Genomic DNA, 22142 nt, shown 5'->3' on the forward strand with positions numbered 1-22142 from the left:
CAACAGACAGGGATATCTCCTGAATCTCTCACAACACCAACAGACAGGGATATCTCCTGAATCTCTCACAACACCAACAGACAGGGATATCTCCAGTCGCTCTGGATAAGAGCGTCTGCTAAATGACTTAAATGTAAATGTAAATATCTCCTGAATCTACCACAACACCAACAGGCAGGGATATCTCATTACAACACCAACAGGCAGGGATATCTCATTACAACACCAACAGGCAGGGATATCTCATTACAACACCAACAGGCAGGGATATCTCATTACAACACCAACAGGCAGGGATATCTCATTACAACACCAACAGGCAGGGATATCTCATTACAACACCAACAGGCAGGGATATCTCATTACAACACCAACAGGCAGGGATATCTCATTACAACACCAACAGGCAGGGATATCTCATTACAACACCAACAGGCAGGGATATCTCATTACAACACCAACAGGCAGGGATATCTCATTACAACACCAACAGGCAGGGATATCTCATTACAACACCAACAGGCAGGGATATCTCATTACAACACCAACAGGCAGGGATATCTCCTGAAAACACCAACAGGCAGGGATATCTCCTGAATCTCTCTTTACAACACCAACAGACAGGAATATCTCCTGAACCATGCAGCACTAGGGGGAACCACGCAGCACTGGGGGACCATGCAGCACTAGGGGGGTAACCACGCAGCACTAGGGGGGAACCACGCAGCACTAGGGGGGTTAACCAGAGGGAGGCTGGGTAGGACGACTAGGTAGGACCAGAGGGAGGCTGGTGAGTAGGATGACTAGGTTGGACCAGAGGAGGACTAGGTAGGACCAGAGGGAGGCTGGAGAGTAGGAGGACTAGGTAGGACTAGAGGGAGGCTGGAGAGCAGGAGGACTAGGTAGGACTAGAGGGAGGCTGGAGAGTAGGAGGACTAGGTTGGACCAGAGGAGGACTAGGTAGGACCAGAGGGAGGCTGGAGAGTAGGAGGACCAGAGGGAGGCTGGAGAGCAGGAGGACTAGGTAGGACCAGAGGGAGGCTGGAGAGTAGGAGGACTAGGTTGGACCAGAGGAGGACTAGGTAGGACCAGAGGGAGGCTGGAGAGTAGGAGGACCAGAGGGAGGCTGGAGAGTAGGAGGACTAGGTTGGACCAGAGGAGGACTAGGTAGGACCAGTGGGAGGCTGGAGAGTAGGAGGACTAGGTTGGACCAGAGGAGGACTAGGTAGGACCAGAGGGAGGCTGGAGAGTAGGAGGACCAGAGGGAGGCTGGAGAGCAGGAGGACTAGGTAGGGCCGGCTGGTGGGAGGCTGGGAGCAGGAGGACTAGGTAGGGCCGGCTGGTGGGAGGCTGGGAGCAGGAGGACTAGATAGGGCTGGCTGGTGGGGGGCTGGGAGCAGGAGGACGAGGTAGGGTCGGCTGGTGGGAGGCTGGGACGAGGTAGGGCCGGCTGGTGGGAGGCTGGGAGCAGGAGGACGAGGTAGGGCCGGATGGTGGGAGGCTGGGAGCAGGAGGACTAGGTAGGGCCGGATGGTGGGAGGCTGGGAGCAGGAGGACTAGGTAGGGCCGGCTGGTGGGAGGCTGGGAGCAGGAGGACTAGGTAGGGCCGGCTGGTGGGAGGCTGGGAGCAGGAGGATGAGGTAGGGCTGGCTGGTGGGAGGCAGGGAGCAGGAGGATTAGCCGCTGGGAGGCTGAGAGCAGTGGTCAGGATGATATATTAACGGTCTGTTTAGGCTAGTCTTCACATGAGCCAGCTGCAGTCACTGGCTGGCAGGCAGGGACCCGGTTTACAAAGAGTCCTCTGATGAGGGGAAGATGGGTTCATAGGCTGAGACGGAATCAGTTACATCTGTATAACATGTAACGTCACAACACAACACATTAGATCAACTGGAATGAAACCCTCACTCATGGTTATACACAGAGCTGTGACTAAACCATTCCCCGAAATATTATATTACCCCCACCCCTCCTACATTTTAATTATCACTAAAACAGCCAAGAATCATTTTGTGAACTGTAAAGAACCATTGAAGAGTTCAGAGTCATTATTGTTCCACATAAAAATCCATCAGCCTTCCTAAAGAACCCTTGAGGAACCCTCGTGTTTTAGCGTGTGGAGCGTCTGGTTAAATTCTGCTTAGGAACAATTTTTTTATATCTCTAAAATGGTTAAACTATTGAGAAATACACGTGAATATTGAACAAATCTGTGTTTGCTTCAGATGATAGAGCTGGCTCACTATCATCACAGAAATAAGATATTTTGCCGTACCTAATTAAATGTATATTACGTGACTTCCCATGATGTTACCGGGTTACTACAAAAACACAAGCTGCCATTAAGACCACATCGAAGTGAGAGGGGATATTACACTAGCTTTTTACCTCAGATTGGTTATATTAGTATAAAAGTTAATACTCATCAACACGATGACACAAGATCAATTGCTTTAAAAAAAACAGATCAATATCTTTGGTTTTGTACTGTTAAATTCATACCAATACACAGATTTGAAAGTCAAACTGTCACTGTTGATATCCTATGGAGGGTCGTGATTCATTGAAATGGAACTAACAGAAAAAGGTTGTTTGTTCCATTTTCCGTGAAGGCAGCCTCCTGAAATCAACATCTGGCATTCTAAAATATACATAGAAGCCTCCTTACTAAGGCTCATCTAACCAACCACATATAGGTTATTCCAGGTTATACCACGTTTCCAACCTGGTCTCAGAACATTTCGTATTATTCTGTTACGTAAAATATACACAGTACATTTACATTTAAGTCATTTAGCAGACGCTCTTATCCAGAGCGACTTACAAATTGGCCTTCTACTAACGCTCATCTATTCCACATTTCCAACCTGGTCTCAGAACATTTCGTATTATTCCTGTTATGTAAATCTGAGATAGTCAATTTAGTATGATATGTTACGTTTCGTATGGTTAAATAAGACAGATGGTTACTTAAAGCAAAAGAAGGATGGCTGGATGAGTGTATAACGGGAACGTCTAGCAATCCAAACATTGGGAGTTCAAATCTCAGACAATTTTTGCTAATTAGCATATTTCTAAATTAGCAACATTTCCAAAATGTAGCTGACTTCTTCTGCTGGTTGTCCTCTAACCAGTGATGTAAAAATATATCCAGTTGTCATGTGTTTTTTTGAGTTGTGGTAGTTTCAACAGTGCATATCCCTCCCTAATCAATGAGTGACACTTGACACTATTGTTGCACATGTATGTGCAGAGAGTATATTTTATGTTTTCAGTATATCACGAACCGTTTATGCATATTGGTTATTGATTTGGACACTTGACATTGGGCTAATTATCAATATGTCTGATCAACTGGAAGCAGCGACAGCATTTTAGGAATATAAAAATTGTCCAACATGTCATGTTTGTCATTTATTATCATGTCTTGTCCCTGTGCTCCCCATTCTATTCGTTTCCCTCTGCTGGTCTTATTTGGTTCTTTCCCTCCTTCTATCCCTCTCTCTCCCCCTCCCTCTCTCACTCTCTATCGTTCCGTTCCTGCTCCCAGCTGTTCCTATTCCCCTAATCATCATTTAGTCTTCCCACACCTGTTCCCGATCCTTTCCCCCTGATTAGAGTCCCTATTTATTCCTTTGTGTTCCGTTCCTGTCCCGTCGGTTCCTTGTTTAGTATTCACCATGCTGTGATTGCGTTTCGCCCTGTCCTGTCGTGTTTTTGCTGTGATTGTGTATCGCCCTGTCCTGTCGTGTTTTTTGCCTTCATCAGATGCTGCGTGTGAGCAGGTGTCTCTGTCTACTACGGCCTGCGCCTACCCGAAGCGACCTGCAGTCTGTGGCCGCTTCTCCAGTTATTCCCCTCTACAGACTAGAGGATTTCTGTTATTCCCTGTTTGGACTTAAATAAACTCTGTTTCTGTTAAGTCGCTTTTGGGTCCTCTTTCACCTGCATGACAGAAGGAACCGACCAAGGAATGGACCCAGCGACTTCAGACGCTCGTTACACTGCCGTCGAGATCCAAGGAGCCATGCTCGGCAGACACGAGCAGGAATTGTCTGCTGCTCGCCATGCCGTGGAGAACCTGGCCGCTCAGGTTTCCGACCTCTCTGGACAGTTCCAGAGTCTACGTCTCGTGCCACCTGTTACTTCCTGGCCTGCCGAGCCTCCAGAACCTAGGGTTAATAACCCACCTTGCTACTCCGGGCAGCCCACTGAGTGCCGCTCCTTTCTCACGCAGTGTGAGATTGTGTTCTCTCTCCAACCCAACACATACTCTAGAGAGAGAGCTCGGGTTGCTTACGTCATTTCACTCCTTACTGGCCGGGCTCGAGAATGGGGCACAGCTATCTGGGAGGCAAGGGCTGATTGCTCTAACAAGTTCCAGAACTTTAAAGAGGAGATGATTCGGGTTTTTGACCGTTCAGTTTTTGGTAGGAGGCTTCTAGGGCCCTGGCTTCCTTATGCCAAGGTGAACGGTCCATAACGGATTATTCTATTGAGTTTCGCACTCTTGCTGCCTCTAGTGAGTGGAACGAGCCGGCGCTGCTCGCTCGTTTTCTGGAGGGACTCCACGCAGTGGTTAAGGATGAGATTCTCTCCCGGGAGGTTCCTTCAGATGTGGACTCTTTGATTGCTCTCGCCATCCGCATAGAACGACGGGTAGATCTTCGTCACCGGGCTCGTGGAAGAGAGCTCGCATCAACGGTGTTTCCCTGCTCCGCATCGCAACCATCTCCCTCCTCTGGCTTTGAGACTGAGCCCATGCAGCTGGGAGGGATTCGCATCTCGACTAAGGAGAGGGAACGGAGGATCACCAACCGCCTGTGCCTCTATTGCGGAGTTGCTGGACATTTTGTTAATTCATGTCCAGTAAGAGGCCAGAGCCCATCAGTAAGCGGAGGGCTACTGGTGAGCGCTACTACTCAGGTCTCTTCATCTAGATCTTGTACTACTATGTCGGTCCATCTACGCTGGACCGGTTCGGGTGCTACATGCAGTGCCTTGATTGACTCTGGGGCTGAGGGTTGTTTCATGGACGAAGCATGGGTTCGGAAACATAACATTCCTTTCAGACCGTTAGACAAGCCTACGCCCATGTTTGCCTTAGATGGTAGTCATCTTCCCAGTATCAAATTTGAGACACTACCTTTAACTCTCACAGTATCTGGTAACCACAGTGAGACTATTTCTTTTTTTGATTTTCCGTTCACCGTTTACACCTGTTGTTTTGGGTCATCCCTGGCTAGTATGTCATAATCCTTCTATTAATTGGTCTAGTAATTCTATCCTATCCTGGAACGTTTCTTGTCATGTGAAGTGTTTAATGTCTGCCATCCCTCCCGTTTCTTCTGTCCCTACTTCTCAGGAGGAACCTGGCGATTTGACAGGAGTGCCGGAGGAATATCATGATCTGCGCACGGTCTTCAGTCGGTCCCGAGCCAACTCCCTTCCTCCTCACCGGTCGTATGATTGTAGTATTGATCTCCTTCCGGGGACCACTCCCCCTCGAGGTAGACTATACTCTCTGTCGGCTCCCGAACGTAAGGCTCTCGAGGATTATTTGTCTGTGTCTCTTGACGCCGGTACCATAGTGCCTTCTTCCTCTCCGGCCGGGGCGGGGTTCTTTTTTGTTAAGAAGAAGGACGGTACTCTGCGCCCCTGCGTGGATTATCGAGGGCTGAATGACATAACGGTTAAGAATCGTTATCCGCTTCCCCTTATGTCATCAGCCTTCGAGATTCTGCAGGGAGCCAGGTGCTTTACTAAGTTGGACCTTCGTAACGCTTACCATCTCGTGCGCATCAGAGAGGGGGACGAGTGGAAAACGGCGTTTAACACTCCGTTAGGGCATTTTGAGTACCGGGTTCTGCCGTTCGGCCTCGCCAATGCGCCAGCTGTTTTTCAGGCATTAGTTAATGATGTTCTGAGAGACATGCTGAACTTCTTTGTTTTTGTCTATCTTGACGATATCCTGATTTTTTCTCCGTCACTCGAGATTCATGTTCAGCACGTTCGACGTGTTCTACAGCGCCTTTTAGAGAATTGTCTCTACGTAAAGGCTGAGAAGTGCTCTTTTCATGTCTCCTCCGTTACTTTTCTCTCGGTTCCGTTATTTCCGCTGAAGGCATTCAGATGGATTCCGCTAAGGTCCAAGCTGTCAGTGATTGGCCCGTTCCAAGGTCACGTGTCGAGTTGCAGCGCTTTTTAGGTTTCGCTAATTTCTATCGGCGTTTCATTCGTAATTTCGGTCAAGTTGCTGCCCCTCTCACAGCTCTTACTTCTGTCAAGACGTGTTTTAAGTGGTCCGGTTCCGCCCAGGGAGCTTTTGATCTTCTAAAAGAACGTTTACGTCCGCTCCTATCCTTGTTACTCCTGACGTCACTAGACAATTCATTGTCGAGGTTGACGCTTCAGAGGTAGGCGTGGGAGCCATTCTATCCCAGCGCTTCCAGTCTGACGATAAGGTTCATCCTTGCGCTTATTTTTCTCATCGCCTGTCGCCATCTGAGCGCAACTATGATGTGGGTAACCGTGAACTGCTCGCCATCCGCTTAGCCCTAGGCGAATGGCGACAGTGGTTGGAGGGCGACCGTTCCTTTTGTCGTTTGGACAGACCATAAGAACCTTGAGTACATCCGTTCTGCCAAACGACTTAATGCCCGTCAAGCTCGTTGGGCGTTGTTTTTCGCTCGTTTCGAGTTTGTGATTTCTTACCGTCCGGGTAGCAAGAACACCAAGCCTGATGCCTTATCCCGTCTGTTTAGTTCTTCTGTGGCTTCTACTGATCCCGAGGGGATTCTTCCTTATGGGCGTGTTGTCGGGTTAACAGTCTGGGGAATTGAAAGACAGGTTAAGCAAGCACTCACGCACACTGCGTCGCCGCGCGCTTGTCCTAGTAACCTCCTTTTCGTTCCTGTTTCCACTCGTCTGGCTGTTCTTCAGTGGGCTCACTCTGCCAAGTTAGCTGGTCATCCCGGTGTTCGAGGCACTCTTGCGTCTATTCGCCAGCGCTTTTGGTGGCCGACTCAGGAGCGTGACACGCGCCGTTTCGTGGCTGCTTGTTCGGACTGCGCGCAGACTAAGTCGGGTAACTCTCCTCCTGCCGGTCGTCTCAGACCGCTCCCCATTCCTTCTCGACCATGGTCTCACATCGCCTTAGACTTCATTACCGGTCTGCCTTTGTCTGCGGGGAAGACTGTGAGAGCCGCCAATAAACGCAGGATTAAGAGTCCAAGGTATTGTTGCGGCCAGAGAGTGTGGCTTTCCACTCGCAACCTTCCTCTTACGACAGCTTCTCGTAAGTTGACTCCGCGGTTCATTGGTCCGTTCCGTGTCTCCCAGGTCGTCAATCCTGTCGCTGTGCGACTGCTTCTTCCGCGACATCTTCGTCGCGTCCATCCTGTCTTCCATGTCTCCTGTGTTAAGCCCTTTCTTCGCACCCCGTTCGTCTTCCCTCCCCCTCCCGTCCTTGTCGAGAGCGCACCTATTTACAAGGTACATAAGATCATGGACATGCGTTCTCGGGACGGGGTCTCCAATACTTAGTGGATTGGGAGGGTTACGGTCCTGAGGAGAGGAGTTGGGTTCCGTCTCGGGACGTGCTGGACCGTTCACTCATCGATGATTTCCTCCGTTGCCGCCAGGATTCCTCCTCGAGTGCGCCAGGAGGCGCTCGGTGAGTGGGGGGGTACTGTCATGTTTGTCATTTATTATCATGTCTTGTCCCTGTGCTCCCCATTCTATTCGTTTCCCTCTGCTGGTCTTATTTGGTTCTTTCCCTCCTTCTATCCCTCTCTCTCCCCCTCCCTCTCTCACTCTCTATCGTTCCGTTCCTGCTCCCAGCTGTTCCTATTCCCCTAATCATCATTTAGTCTTCCCACACCTGTTCCCGATCCTTTCCCCTGATTAGAGTCCCTATTTATTCCTTTGTGTTCCGTTCCTGTCCCGTCGGTTCCTTGTTTAGTATTCACCATGCTGTGATTGCGTTTCGCCCTGTCCTGTCGTGTTTTTGCTGTGATTGTGTATCGCCCTGTCCTGTCGTGTTTTTTGCCTTCATCAGATGCTGCGTGTGAGCAGGTGTCTCTGTCTACTACGGCCTGCGCCTACCCGGCTTTACCTGCAGTCTGTGGCCGCTTCTCCAGTTATTCCCCTCTACAGACTAGAGGATTTCTGTTATTCCCTGTTTGGACTTAAATAAACTCTGTTTCTGTTAAGTCGCTTTTGGGTCCTCTTTCACCTGCATGACACAACATTCATTTCCAACGTATTTTACTTAATCTGGTAAAAACTGCTGAATGATTCCCCCCCCAAAATTATGTGATTGATTTATTTTGATGATATACCAGAAGTCTCCAAAACGGGTGACCTGCTTACAAAGAGCCCCCAAAAAATCGTATCAAATTTGAAAATGTCCTAGGCTCTCTCTCACCTGTGACAAAATCTAGGCTAAACAAAAGAAAAATAAGAGTGAATTTCTATTTCCTATTTTACATTTCAAGACAACATATGAGGGGTCTTCTTACCTTCAACAGACTTTCCAATACTGTGCAGGTGTGTGAAGTCGAAGGTGTTGTTAACGTCCCGCAGGTATCTCTCCACCTCCACGGTGTTGTGATAACGGAACTCCAAGCTGACACCGGACGACACCAACTTCCCGAGGTATAGGCAGAGCGCAAAAAGAAACATCGTCTCGTACGGGACAGTGACAACCTAACCCACAAAAACCAAGTTTAAGAAAAAAAAAAAACGTTAAGCAGATTTAAAATAAAATACAACACCGTCAAATATGAACCAAAAATCTCACGAGGACATAGTAGCCACGCGCACAACTTGACACTGAAGTCAGCAATAATGTCAATGAGCAGCGCCAGTGTGCAGTTACCTGGCGTTACGGTTCTCAATACACTAGGTTTAGCATTTTCTCTCAAATTATAGCCATCTAAATGACAACATGTTGCAAGCAATTCTTATTTTTAGGCCGGAATAAAAACGTGTCTATAGAAGTGTAAGCTAGGCTATCAATAAACATGTCTAAAATACATCAAAATACACTAAATTCACAAAAAAAATGTTTATAGCCTATTCACATGACATTCAACATTACCTTATTGCTAAATGTATATTTCCTGCAGCTCGCTGTGTGCGCACAACTTCTTCTGTGAAGACGTCTCTTGAAGTCAGTCACACCGCCGTCACCCTCGCCTGTCCGACCGCATTCATAACAACTGTTTATAAGTTCCAAATGGCTCGAATGGTTCTTAGTGGACAGATCAACCTTCCCCCCGACCACATTACACCGTCGGGTCCCCTGCCTGCCTGCACACCGCCCTGAATGGCATTATCACTATATTCACACACCGCAAGTTTTTATACAGTAGCCAGCAGAGGCGAGGCGGAGCTAAGCAGTTCTCAACTCAACATGATCTCACGGTTTTACCATTTTGACGTTTATCCATATTTGTCCCAACGTACAATTTGGAAGTTACTCCAAATGCAAATGTAGAAGTTGTCAAATGTTGAAGTTAAGGTAAGTGTTAAGGTTTGATAGGGTTTAAAAAATGTTTATTATATATATATATATATATATATATATATATATATACATTTTTATATACATATATTTATATATATACAAATAGTCTACCACTGCGAATAAGGTGCCATTTGGGAGACTAGAAGGTGGGATCCCTGAGGGCTTCACCTGCAGGTGTGTGATTTTGACACCATTACCTTTCTCTCCATGATAAGGTGCTGATCAACAGGCTACAGAACATGATTATCCAGATCACGTGCACTTACTAAATAAATAAACACACCTCTACATTATCTAGCCTACAACTATAAAAGCTTTATAGGTGCATTCTAACAAATTCTACCAGACGTCATTTTTTATATATTTAATTATCCTATATTTTTATTCAGAGACACCAGGCAGGTTACCGTTGACCCAGGTTTATTAGACAAAAGCAATGAGTAGGGTTACATGCACACAGTAATGCGGTTATTGTGGATAGTCTGATTAATATAATAGTTCGATTAAAACAGTTTTCATGCTTTGAAAAATAACAACTCCCCTAATAATCTCGTTTCCATGGAGACGTCTGAAATCAGGCTTCCTGATGGAACTCTGGTAAATGCAGAAAATAGCCAATCAAAATAAACGTTCTGCCACAACGACCATGTTATTTATGGGGAAGCGTATTTGTTTCTGAGTTCGGACGTATGACGTTTGTATATGAAAACTACTTCTACTCTGCATACTTTGCATAATTTTTCTAAGGATTGACAACAACAAAAATGATCCATTTGACAGGAGGGGATTTTTTCTTTGGTCAAACTTTCTTTATTGCAACAAATGATGATGGAAACTGTGTTTTTCTAAAAAAAAAAAAATTAAAATGATGATTGCGGAATCATTTTAAAGGTAAGAGGGGCACTATAATGCTCCACTACACATTTCATACTAAATGCCTACATCTTGCAATATAAATGTTTTCAACTATAACAATAATGTTTATTTGCAGAACAAGAATTGTCCAGACTTTCAAGAATACCTGAATTGCTTCGATCTGCTTTTCTGATTGGCTGGAAAGTTTTCGTCATTCCAATTATTTCAGATCTATACGTGTCCAAGTTTCACCATGGCGACCACGGAACTTGGCGACACGTGGGCACATGAGAATTATTACAATATGGCAAACACTTGTCAATTATTGCATTCTATCAATGCTGATATTTCGAGGGCTACCTTAGACATGAAACAGGGGTTGGAGGACATACAGGCTGTCGCCAATTTATTAATACACAATTTGTCTAAATGCGTTTTGGTGAATACTTCAACCAATACATTTTTACTCTGCACTGTTGGTTTTTAAGAAAAAGGTATTTTTTTTTAGGTGTGATGTCATTACTTCCTGTTTTCATCGACATGGTATGTATGTATGTATGTATGTATGTATGTATGTATGTATGTATGTATGTATGTATGTATGTATGTATGTATGTATGTATGTATGTATGTATGTATGTATGTATGTATGTATGTATGTATGTATGTATGTATGTATGTATGTATGTATGTATGTATGTATGTATGTACATGTACTTACCTGGAGTGCCTGAGGGTGGCGCTGTTTACTAATTACTTTATGTGATCATCTGTACTTGCACTTGACCCATGACATCTGATAAACATGGTTCTTCTACCCGCATTCCTGCCTCAGCAGGCTATTATATTACATGGTGTCATATGTTAAAAGGTTATACAAGGACAGCTCAACATTACGAAACATGGAACAAATGAGACCACCAACTACTCTGGACCTAGAAGGAAATCTATCCCAAATGAGACCACCAACTACTCTGGACCTAGAGGGAAATCTATCCCAAATGAGACCACCAACTACTCTGAATCTAGAGGGAAATCTATCCCAACTGAGACCACCAACTACTCTGAATCTAGAGGGAAATCTATCCCAAATGAGACCACCAACTACTCTGAATCTAGGGGGAAATCTATCCCAACTGAGACCACCAACTACTCTGAATCTAGAGGGAAATCTATCCCAAATGAGACCACCAACTACTCTGGACCTAGAGGGAAATCTATCCCAAATGAGACCACCAACTACTCTGAAGCTAGAGGGAAATCTATCCCAACTGAGACCACCAACTACTCTGAAGCTAGAGGGAAATCTATCCCAACTGAGACCACCAACTACTCTGAAGCTAGAGGGAAACCTAGAGGGAAATGCATCGAAAATGAGACCACCAACTACTCTGGACCTAGAGGGAAACCTAGAGGGAAATGCAGCCCAACTGAGACCACCAACTACTCTGGACCTAGAGGGAAATCTATCCCAACTGAGACCACCAACTACTCTGAACCTAGAGGGAAACCTAGAGGGAAATGCAGCCCAAATGAGACCACCAACTACTCTGAAGCTAGAGGGAAATCTATCCCAAATGAGACCACCAACTACTCTAAACCTAGAGAAAATCTATCCCAAATGAGACCACCAACTACTCTGAACCTAGAGGGAATTCTAGCTGAAATGAGACCTCCAACTACTCTGGACCTAGAGGGAAATCTATCCCAAATGAGACCACCAACTACTCTAAACCTAGAGGGAAACCTATCCCAACTGAGACCACCAACTACTCTAAACCTAGAGGGAAATCTATCCCAAATGAGACCACCAACTACTCTGGACCTAGAGGGAAATCTATCCCAACTGAGACCTCCTCCTACTACTCTGGACCTAGAGGGAAACCTAGAGGGAAACCTAGAGGGAAACCTATCCCAAATGAGACCACCAACTACTCTGAAGCTAGAGGGAAATCTATCCCAAATGAGACCACCAACTACTCTGAAGCTAGAGGGAAACCTAGAGGGAAACCTAGAGGGAAACCTAGAGGGAAACCTATCCCAAATGAGACCACCAACTACTCTAAACCTAGAGGGAAATCTATCCCAAATGAGACCACCAACTACTCTGAAGCTAGAGGGAAATCTATCCCAAATGAGACCACCAACTACTCTGAATCTAGAGGGAAATCTATCCCAAATGAGACCACCAACTACTCTGAAGCTAGAGGGAAATCTATCCCAAATGAGACCACCAACTACTCTGAAGCTAGAGGGAAACCTAGAGGGAAACCTAGAGGGAAACCTAGAGGGAAACCTAGAGGGAAACCTAGAGGGAAACCTAGAGGGAAATCGGAGAGGGAAACCTAGAGGGAAACCTAGAGGGAAACCTATCCCAAATGAGACCACCAACTACTCTAAACCTAGAGGGAAATCTATCCCAAATGAGACCACCAACTACTCTGAAGCTAGAGGGAAATCTATCCCAAATGAGACCACCAACTACTCTGAAGCTAGAGGGAAACCTAGAGGGAAACCTAGAGGGAAACCTAGAGGGAAACCGGAGAGGGAAACCTAGAGGGAAACCTAGAGGGAAACCTAGAGGGAAATCGGAGAGGGAAACCTTGAGGGAAACCTAGAGGGAAACCTAGAGGGAAACCTAGAGGGAAATCGGATCCAGAAATGCACCCTTTATACCATCAGCCAGTGGCATCTCAGAGAAATCCGGGAAAAAGTTAAATGTGCCACGTAGCCAGAGATGATTTAATCAAGGTATTCAATACGTTTGACTTGGATGTATTAAAAAAATATGTTTTCCTGAACTTACTCTGAGCCAAGAAAGAAATCTGATGCACCTGAGACATATCTTTTTAGGAGAGTGTAAGAACAATGGATGCTTATGTGGTTTAAAACATAAAGCAAAAGACTGAGTTTCAACAACCTACAGAGTCATTGACAAAGGGACAGAATTCTATGTGGAATCAAAACATGACCAAGTGTGAGGCAGATTACTCAGAGAACCAGATCTCCTGCTAAGCTATGAGGAAGTCGAGGTGCCCGTTGACAAGGTGCATAAGCAAGAGACAACACAGAAATGGTTAAAAAAAAAGACAAAGACCTTGCAACAAACTAGTAAAAGAAAGGTCACAGGGAGAATGCTCACGTTGTGGGTACAAACACAAATCAACAAAAGACAAAGACCTTGCAACAAACTAGTAAAAGAAAGGTCACAGGGAGAATGCTCACGTTGTGGGTACAAACACAAATCAACAAAAGACAAAGACCTTGCAACAAACTAGTAAAAGAAAGGTCACAGGGAGAACGCTCACGTTGTGGGTACAAACACAAATCAACAACAGTGTCCAGCATACGGCAAAAGCATGGCACAGGAAAACAAATCATTATGCCAAAATGTGCTCCTCACACACGGACAGAAAACCGGAGGGTTCACGGCTTTGACAGGGAGAGGACAGCAGGAAATGGGGACATTGGGACATTGGGACAAATGTAGTGAAACAGAGTGAAGGTAAAGTGTGCAGCTCAGCTAGTCAATGAGAAAAAAACACTGAGAAAGAGCAGTGGACAGAAACACTGAAAATAAACAACCAGAAACTTCCTGTTAAGCTGGATACATGAGCTGAGCGTAGCGTTTTGTCCTTGAGAGACTTGAAAACGCTGAAAGTGAAAGTGAGTGTCGATTCCATGCAAAAAAAATCCAACCGAAAGCTAGTGACGTATTCTGGCCACCAGATGGCGCCAAAAAGGCAAAAGAAAACGCTCAAACGTCGATACAAAGAGAAAGTGTTTTGAACTGGAATTTCAAGTGATAGAACAAGATGCACCAGTAGATCCTCGGAAGAAACGGGATTAATAGAGAGAATATTCAATCTTGAACAAAAGACAGAGACGGACATTTATGAACATGTGGACCTGGATGTGCTCCAGGAGTTCATCATATACAAACAGATCCAGAAGTCACACCAGCGGTTCGTTCACCCATGAAAAGTACCTGTAGCACTAAAAATGATTAAAAAACTGGGAAAAGGAACTGAACCGCAATGAAAAACATGGGTGTCGTCGTCAGGCAGATTGAGCTTCCTGATTGGGTAAACAACTTGGTGACAATCAGGAAGCTCAACATTTAAAAATACGGATATGCATGGAACCACCGGATGTAAACAAAGCCATCAAGAGAGAACATGATCCTTTACGTACCATTGAAGAGGTAGTTGCTGAAATACTTTACGCCAAGGTATTTCAAGTAATTGATGCAAACCAAGGATTCTGTCAAATCCAACTGGATGAAGAGAGCTCCTGACTCTGCACTTTCAATACGCCGTCTGGGAGGTATTCTTTCAAGAGACTGCCGTTCGGAATCGTGTCCCGCTCCAGAGGTGCTCCAGAGGTGCTCCAGAGGTGTTCCAGAGGTGCTCCAGAGGTGCTCCAGAGGTGCTCCAGAGGTGCTCCAGAGGTGCTCCAGAGGTGTTCCAGAGGTGCTCCAGAGGTGCTCCAGAGGTGTTCCAGAGGTGCTCCAGAGGTGCTCCAGAGGTGCTCCAGAGGTGTTCCAGAGGTGCTCCAGAGGTGCTCCAGAGGTGCTCCAGAGGTGCTCCAGAGGTGTTCCAGAGGTGTTCCAGAGGTGTTCCAGAGGTGCTCCAGAGGTGCTCCAGAGGTGCTCCAGAGGTGCTCCAGAGGTGTTCCAGAGGTGTTCCAGAGGTGTTCCAGAGGTGTTCCAGATGTGCTCCAGAGGTGTTCCAGAGGTGCTCCAGAGGTGCTCCAGAGGTGCTCCAGAGGTGCTCCAGAGGTGTTCCAGAGGTGTTCCAGAGGTGCTCCAGAGGTGTTCCAGAGGTGTTCCAGAGGTGTTCCAGATGTGCTCCAGAGGTGTTCCAGAGGTGCTCCAGAGGTGCTCCAGAGGTGTTCCAGATGTGCTCCAGAGGTGTTCCAGAGGTGCTCCAGAGGTGTTCCAGGGGTGCTCCAGATGTGTTCCAGAGGTGCTCCAGAGGTGCTCCAGATGTGTTCCAGAGGTGCTCCAGAGGTGCTCCAGATGTGTTCCAGAGGTGTTCCAGAGGTGCTCCAGAGGTGCTCCAGAGGTGCTCCAGAGGTGTTCCAGAGGTGCTCCAGAGGTGCTCCAGAGGTGTTCCAGGGGTGTTCCAGAGGTGCTCCAGATGTGTTCCAGAGGTGTTCCAGAGGTGCTCCAGAGGTGTTCCAGAGGTGTTCCAGAGGTGTTCCAGAGGTGCTCCAGAGGTGCTCCAGAGGTGCTCCAGAGGTGTTCCAGAGGTGTTCCAGAGGTGCTCCAGAGGTGCTCCAGAGGTGTTCCAGAGGTGCTCCAGAGGTGTTCCAGAGGTGTTCCAGAGGTGCTCCAGAGGTGCTCCAGAGGTGTTCCAGAGGTGTTCCAGAGGTGCTCCAGAGGTGCTCCAGAGGTGCTCCAGAGGTGCTCCAGAGGTGCTCCAGAGGTGCTCCAGAGGTGTTCCAGAGGTGCTCCAGAGGTGTTCCAGAGGTGCTCCAGAGGTGCTCCAGAGGTGTTCCAGAGGTGCTCCAGAGGTGCTCCAGAGGTGCTCCAGAGGTGTTCCAGAGGTGTTCCAGAGGTGTTCCAGAGGTGCTCCAGAGGTGTTAAAGAGGTGTTCCAGAGGTGCTCCAGAGGTGTTCCAGAGGTGTTCCAGAGGTGCCTCGACGCAGCATTTGGAAGGTCTGGAAGGTGCTGTGAACATCATGGATGACATTCTTGTCAGGGGTGATGACACAGATCAGCACGACCGGAGACTGAGACAGATACTAGTCAGACTGAGAAGCATTAACTTGAAACTGAATAAGGACAAGTGCAAAATCAGAATGACAGAAATTCGCTACATTGGATATGTGTTAGGCAAAGAAGGCCTGAAACCAGACTCCCAGAAGGTCCCGAGAAATACAAGCCAGAGGACAAAGCGCTTCAGAGATTAATGGGAATGTTGCAGTATCTCTCAGATGATTGGTCAGCCAATCGCAGTATCTCTCAGATGATTGGTCAGCCAATCGCAGTATCTCTCAGATGTCAGCACACCACTGACTCAACTGCCCTAGAAAGAGACATTCAGTGGCACTGGAAGTTTGCACAGGAACAGATCTTCAGAAACTTGAAACACTGCCACTCTCTCTGGATGCCAGCTCAGAAGGCTTGGGAGCTGTGATCCTGCAAGATGGTCAGCCAATCGCATACGAGTCAAGATCCCTCACAGACCGTCGAAAGAGATACGCTCAAGTGGAAAAAGATCTAGTCTAGCGATAATGTTTAGATAGTTTCATCAGTACTTTCCTGTTTCCATGGAAACCAGATCCAGGTGGAGTCACAGACCACAAACCCTTGGAAACAATCGTCAAGAAGTCGCTCCAGAAGGCACCAGCCTGACTGCACAGATCGCTGACGAGACTACAGAGATACAGTCTATATGTGACATATTAAACCAAGAAAACGAGATGCAGATCGCTGATGTTGGATGGTGAACTGGATGTAAAACTACATCGCTCATCAACTTCCTGTTTCAGAAGAGCAACAGAATTGCAGCAATTCAAGAACAGCAAACAGAAGAAGATGAAAGAGTTAAAAACTGGTCACAGTTGGATGGCGAGACACGAGAGGGAACAGTTGCAAAGAAAATACAGCACTTACTGGACCTGCAGGGAGGACTTGACAAACTCAGATGGACTGCTGTTCAAAAGTTCAAAACGTCCTCGTTCCTCAGATAATGAGAGAAGAAGAAATAATGAAGCACACATGGGAATCGTAAAAAATGTAAAGAACAAGCAAGGGATGATCTGTTCTGGCCAGGCAAGGCTAAACAGATCCAAGATGTTGTAACAAAATGTGCCGTCTGCAACACACAAAAACAACAATCAAAGAGAACCGCTCATATCTCATCCAGTCCCAGAGAGAGTTTGAGCCAAAGTTGGAGTGGACCTCTTCCATTACAACGACACAGAATATATACTACTCACAAATACCCAGAAATCTCCAAGCTCAGTGGAACAACAAGCAAACACGGGGTGACCGACGTGTTGTGCTCCGACAATGGAAGACAGTTGGTTGAGTCAAGAGATCTCTACCAGCTGGGAGTTCAAAACATGTCACGTCGAGCCCTAGATTTCCACAGTCAAACGGCCAAGCTGAGAGTGCAGTTCAGACCGTGAAGAACCGGTTGTAAAACAAACGCACGAGAGACAGCATCGGAGATCCTAACACAGCTCTCCTTGAGTACAGAAACACACCCCTGGATGGAGTAGGTATCTCTCCTTGAGTACAGAAAAACACCCCTGGATGGAGTAGGTATCTCTGCTTGCACAACTACTAATGAGAAGAAGACTGAAGACAAAGATCCTGACATCAAAGAGATTGTTGAAGCCAGGAGTCTATCAGCATGTCAGGCTCCGTCTCACAAGAGGACAACAGAGAGACTCTATCAGCATGTCTCCGTCTCACAAGCAGACAACAGAGAGACTCTATCAGCATGTCAGGCTCCGTCTCACAAGCGGACAACAGAGAGACTCTATCAGCATGTCTCCGTCTCACAAGCAGACAACAGAGAGACTCTATCAGCATGTCTCCGTCTCACAAGCAGACAACAGAGAGACTCTATCAGCATGTCAGGCTCCGTCTCACAAGCGGACAACAGAGAGACTCTATCAGCATGTCTCCGTCTCACAAGCGGACAACAGAGAGACTCTATCAGCATGTCTCCGTCTCACAAGCAGAAAACAGAGAGACTCTATCAGCATGTCTCCGTCTCACAAGCGAACAACAGAGAGACTCTATCAGCATGTCTCCGTCTCACAAGCAGACAACAGAGAGACTCTATCAGCATGTCAGGCTCCGTCTCACAAGTAGACAACAGAGAGACTCTATCAGCACGTCTCCGTCTCACAAGTAGACAACAGAGAGACTCTATCAGCATGTCAGGCTCCGTCTGACAAGTAGACAACAGAGAGACTCTATCAGCATGTCAGGCTCCGTCTCACAAGTAGACAACAGAGAGACTCTATCAGCATGTCAGGCTCCGTCTCACAAGTAGACAACAGAGAGACTCTATCAGCACATCTCCGTCTCACAAGTAGACAACAGAGAGACTCTATCAGCATGTCTCCATCTCACAAGCAGACAACAGAGAGACTCTATCAGCATGTCTCCGTCTCACAAGCAGACAACAGAGAGACTCTATCAGCACGTCTCCGTCTCACAAGCGGACAACAGAGAGACTCGATCAGCATGTCTCCGTCTCACAAGCGGACAACAGAGAGACTCTATCAGCATGTCAGGCTCCGTCTCACAAGCGGACAACAGAGAGACTCGATCAGCATGTCTCCGTCTCACAAGCGGACAACAGAGAGACTCTATCAGCACGTCAGGCTCCATCCATTTGGTGCATTACCTCATCACACACTGAGGTTTATCCACAACAAGTCAGTTTGGTGCATTACCTCATCACACACTGAGGTTTATCCACAACAAGTCAGTTTGGTGCATTACCTCATCACACACTGAGGTTTATCCACAACAAGTCAGTTTGGTGCATTACCTCATCACACATTGAGGTTTATCCACAACAAGTCAGTTTGGTAGAGACACACCACTGGTGGGGAAATGGGCATATTGTCTTTATGCAGATTTTAGAATATTCGCATGAAAATCTGATCGCCGATTGGATGGAATCCTAGCTTTTGACAGAATTGCTCCCACTGCATTAGAATACCTGTTGCTTCCCGGATCCAGAATCTCTGCAAACTTTCATTGTAATTAATCAGTGGATTACCGTCAGGCCAGACCACATGCCATGCCTGTGTTTTCTCTTTCATTGGCACCATGACGTGTGTGTGTGTGTGTGTGTGTGTGTGTGTGTGTGTGTGTGTGTGTGTGTGTGTGTGTGTGTGTGTGTGTGTGTGTGTGTGTGTGTGTGTGTGTGTGTGTGTGTGTGTGTGTGTGTGTGTGTGTGTGTGTGTGTGTGTGTGTGTGTGGTAGTGAGAGAGAGACAGACAGTGTGTGTGTGTGTGTGTGTGTGTGTGTGTGTGTGTGTGTGTGTGTGTGTGTGTGTGTGTGTGTGTGTGTGTGTGTGTGTGTGTGTGTGTGTGTGTGTGTGTGTGTGTGTGTGTGTGTGTGTAGAGAGAGAGACAGACAGTGTGTGTGTGTGTGTGTGTGTGTGTGTGTGTGTGTGTGTGTGTGTGTGTGTGTGTGTGTGTGTGTGTGTGTGTGTGTGTGTGTGTGTGTGTGTGTGTGTGTGTGTGTGTGTGTGTGTGTGTAGAGAGAGAGACAGACAGTGTGTGTGTGTGTGTGTGTGTGTGTGTGTGTGTGTGTGTGTGTGTGTGTGTGTGTGTGTGTGTGTGTGTGTGTGTGTGTGTGTGTGTGTGTGTGTGTGTGTGTGTGTGTGTGTGTGTGTGTGTGTGTGTGTGTGTGTGTGCCTTAGAGAGAGAGAGACAGACAGTGTGTGTGTGTGTGTGTGTGTGTGTGTGTGTGTGTGTGTGTGTGTGTGTGTGTGTGTGTGTGTGTGTGTGTGTGTGTGTGTGTGTGTGTGTGTGTGTGTGTGTGTGTGTGTGTGTGTGTTGTCCTTCCTCCTGCCTTATTTGTTACTTTTATTTTTTACTTATCTATTCCTTACTTAACACTTATTTTTTTCTTAAAAGTGCATTGTTGGTTAAGGGCTTGTAAGTCAGCATTTCACTGTAAGGTCTACTGGTCTAGCCTGAAACCCAGACTGAGCATCACTCTGTTCCCCTTCACACTGCTCTACTGGTCTAGTCTGAAACCCAGACTGAGCATCACTCTGTTCCCCTTCACACTGCTCTACTGGTCTAGTCTGAAACCCAGACTGAGCATCACTCTGTTCCCCTTCACACTGCTCTACTGGTCTAGTCTGAAACCCAGACTGAGCATCACTCTGTTCTCCTTCACACTGCTCTACTGGTCTAGCCTGAAACCCAGACTGAGCATCACTCTGTTCTCCTTCACACTGCTCTACTGGTCTAGTCTGAAACCCAGACTGAGCATCACTCTGTTCTCCTTCATACTGATCTACTGGTCTAGTCTGAAACCCAGACTGAGCATCACTCTGTTCTCCTTCACACTGCTCTACTGGTCTAGCCTGAAACCCAGACTGAGCATCACTCTGTTCCCCTTCACACTGCTCTACTGGTCTAGTCTGAAACCCAGACTGAGCATCACTCTGTTCCCCTTCACACTGCTCTACTGGTCTAGTCTGAGCATCACTCTGTTCTCCTTCACACTGCTCTACTGGTCTAGTCTGAAACCCAGACTGAACATCACTCTGTTCCCCTTCACACTGCTCTACTGGTCTAGTCTGAGCATCACTCTGTTCTCCTTCACACTGCTCTACTGGTCTAGCCTGAAACCCAGACTGAGCATCACTCTGTTCCCCTTCACACTGCTCTACTGGTCTAGTCTGAAACCCAGACTGAGCATCACTCTGTTCCCCTTCACACTGCTCTACTGGTCTAGTCTGAAACCCAGACTGAGCATCACTCTGTTCCCCTTCACACTGCTCTACTGGTCTAGTCTGAAACCCAGACTGAGCATCACTCTGTTCCCCTTCACACTGCTCTACTGGTCTAGTCTGAAACCCAGACTGAGCATCACTCTGTTCCCCTTCACACTGCTCTACTGGTCTAGTCTGAAACCCAGACTGAGCATCACTCTGTTCCCCTTCACACTGCTCTACTGGTCTAGTCTGAAACCCAGACTGAGCATCACTCTGTTCCCCTTCACACTGCTCTACTGGTCTAGCCTGAGCATCACTCTGTTCTCCTTCACACTGCTCTACTGGTCTAGCCTGAGCATCACTCTGTTCCCCTTCACACTGCTCTACTGGTCTAGTCTGAAACCCAGACTGCACATCATTCTGTTCCCCTTCATACTGCTCTACTGGTCTAGCCTGAGCATCACTCTGTTCCCCTTCACACTGCTCTACTGATCTAGTCTGAAACCCAGACTGCAGATCACTCTGTTCTCCTTCATACTGCTCTACTGATCTAGTCTGAAACCCACTATATAATCCACTACTTTTGACTAGAGACCTATGGGACTATATAATCCACTACTTTTGACCAGATCCCTATGGGACTATATAATCCACTACTTTTGACCAGATCCCTATGGGACTATATAATCCACTACTTTTGACCAGATCCCTATGGGACTATATAATCCACTACTTTTGACCAGATCCCTATGGGACTATATAATCCACTACTTTTGACCAGATCCCTATGGGACTATATAATCCACTACTTTTGACCAGATCCCTATGGCACTATATAATCCACTACTTTTGACCAGAACCCTATGGGCCTATATAATCCTATAATCCACTACTTTTGACCAGATCCCTATGGGACTATATAATCCACTACTTTTGACCAGATCCCTATGGGACTATATAATCCACTACTTTTGACCAGATCCCTATGGGACTATATAATCCACTACTTTTGACCAGATCCCTATGGGACTATATAATCCACTACTTTTGACCAGATCCCTCTGGGACTATATAATCCACTACTTTTGACCAGATCCCTATGGGACTATATAATCCACTACTTTTGACCAGATCCCTATGGGACTATATAATCCACTACTTTTGACCAGATCCCTATGGGACTATATAATCCACTACTTTTGACCAGATCCCTATGGCACTATATAATCCACTACTTTTGACCAGATCCCTATGGGCCTATATAATCCTATAATCCACTACTTTTGACCAGATCCCTATGGGACTATATAATCCACTACTTT

General features: G+C 46.7%; 1 pseudogene; it reads right to left on the bottom strand.

Annotated features, from left to right (window-relative positions):
• The window catches only part of LOC124021902, a 110014-nt pseudogene extending 100652 nt beyond the window's left edge, over positions 1-9362 (bottom strand).
• Between the last annotated feature and the right edge of the window lie 12780 nt (positions 9363-22142).

Source organism: Oncorhynchus gorbuscha, unplaced genomic scaffold (genome assembly GCF_021184085.1).
Source record: "Oncorhynchus gorbuscha isolate QuinsamMale2020 ecotype Even-year unplaced genomic scaffold, OgorEven_v1.0 Un_scaffold_1248, whole genome shotgun sequence".
NCBI lineage: Eukaryota > Metazoa > Chordata > Actinopteri > Salmoniformes > Salmonidae > Oncorhynchus > Oncorhynchus gorbuscha.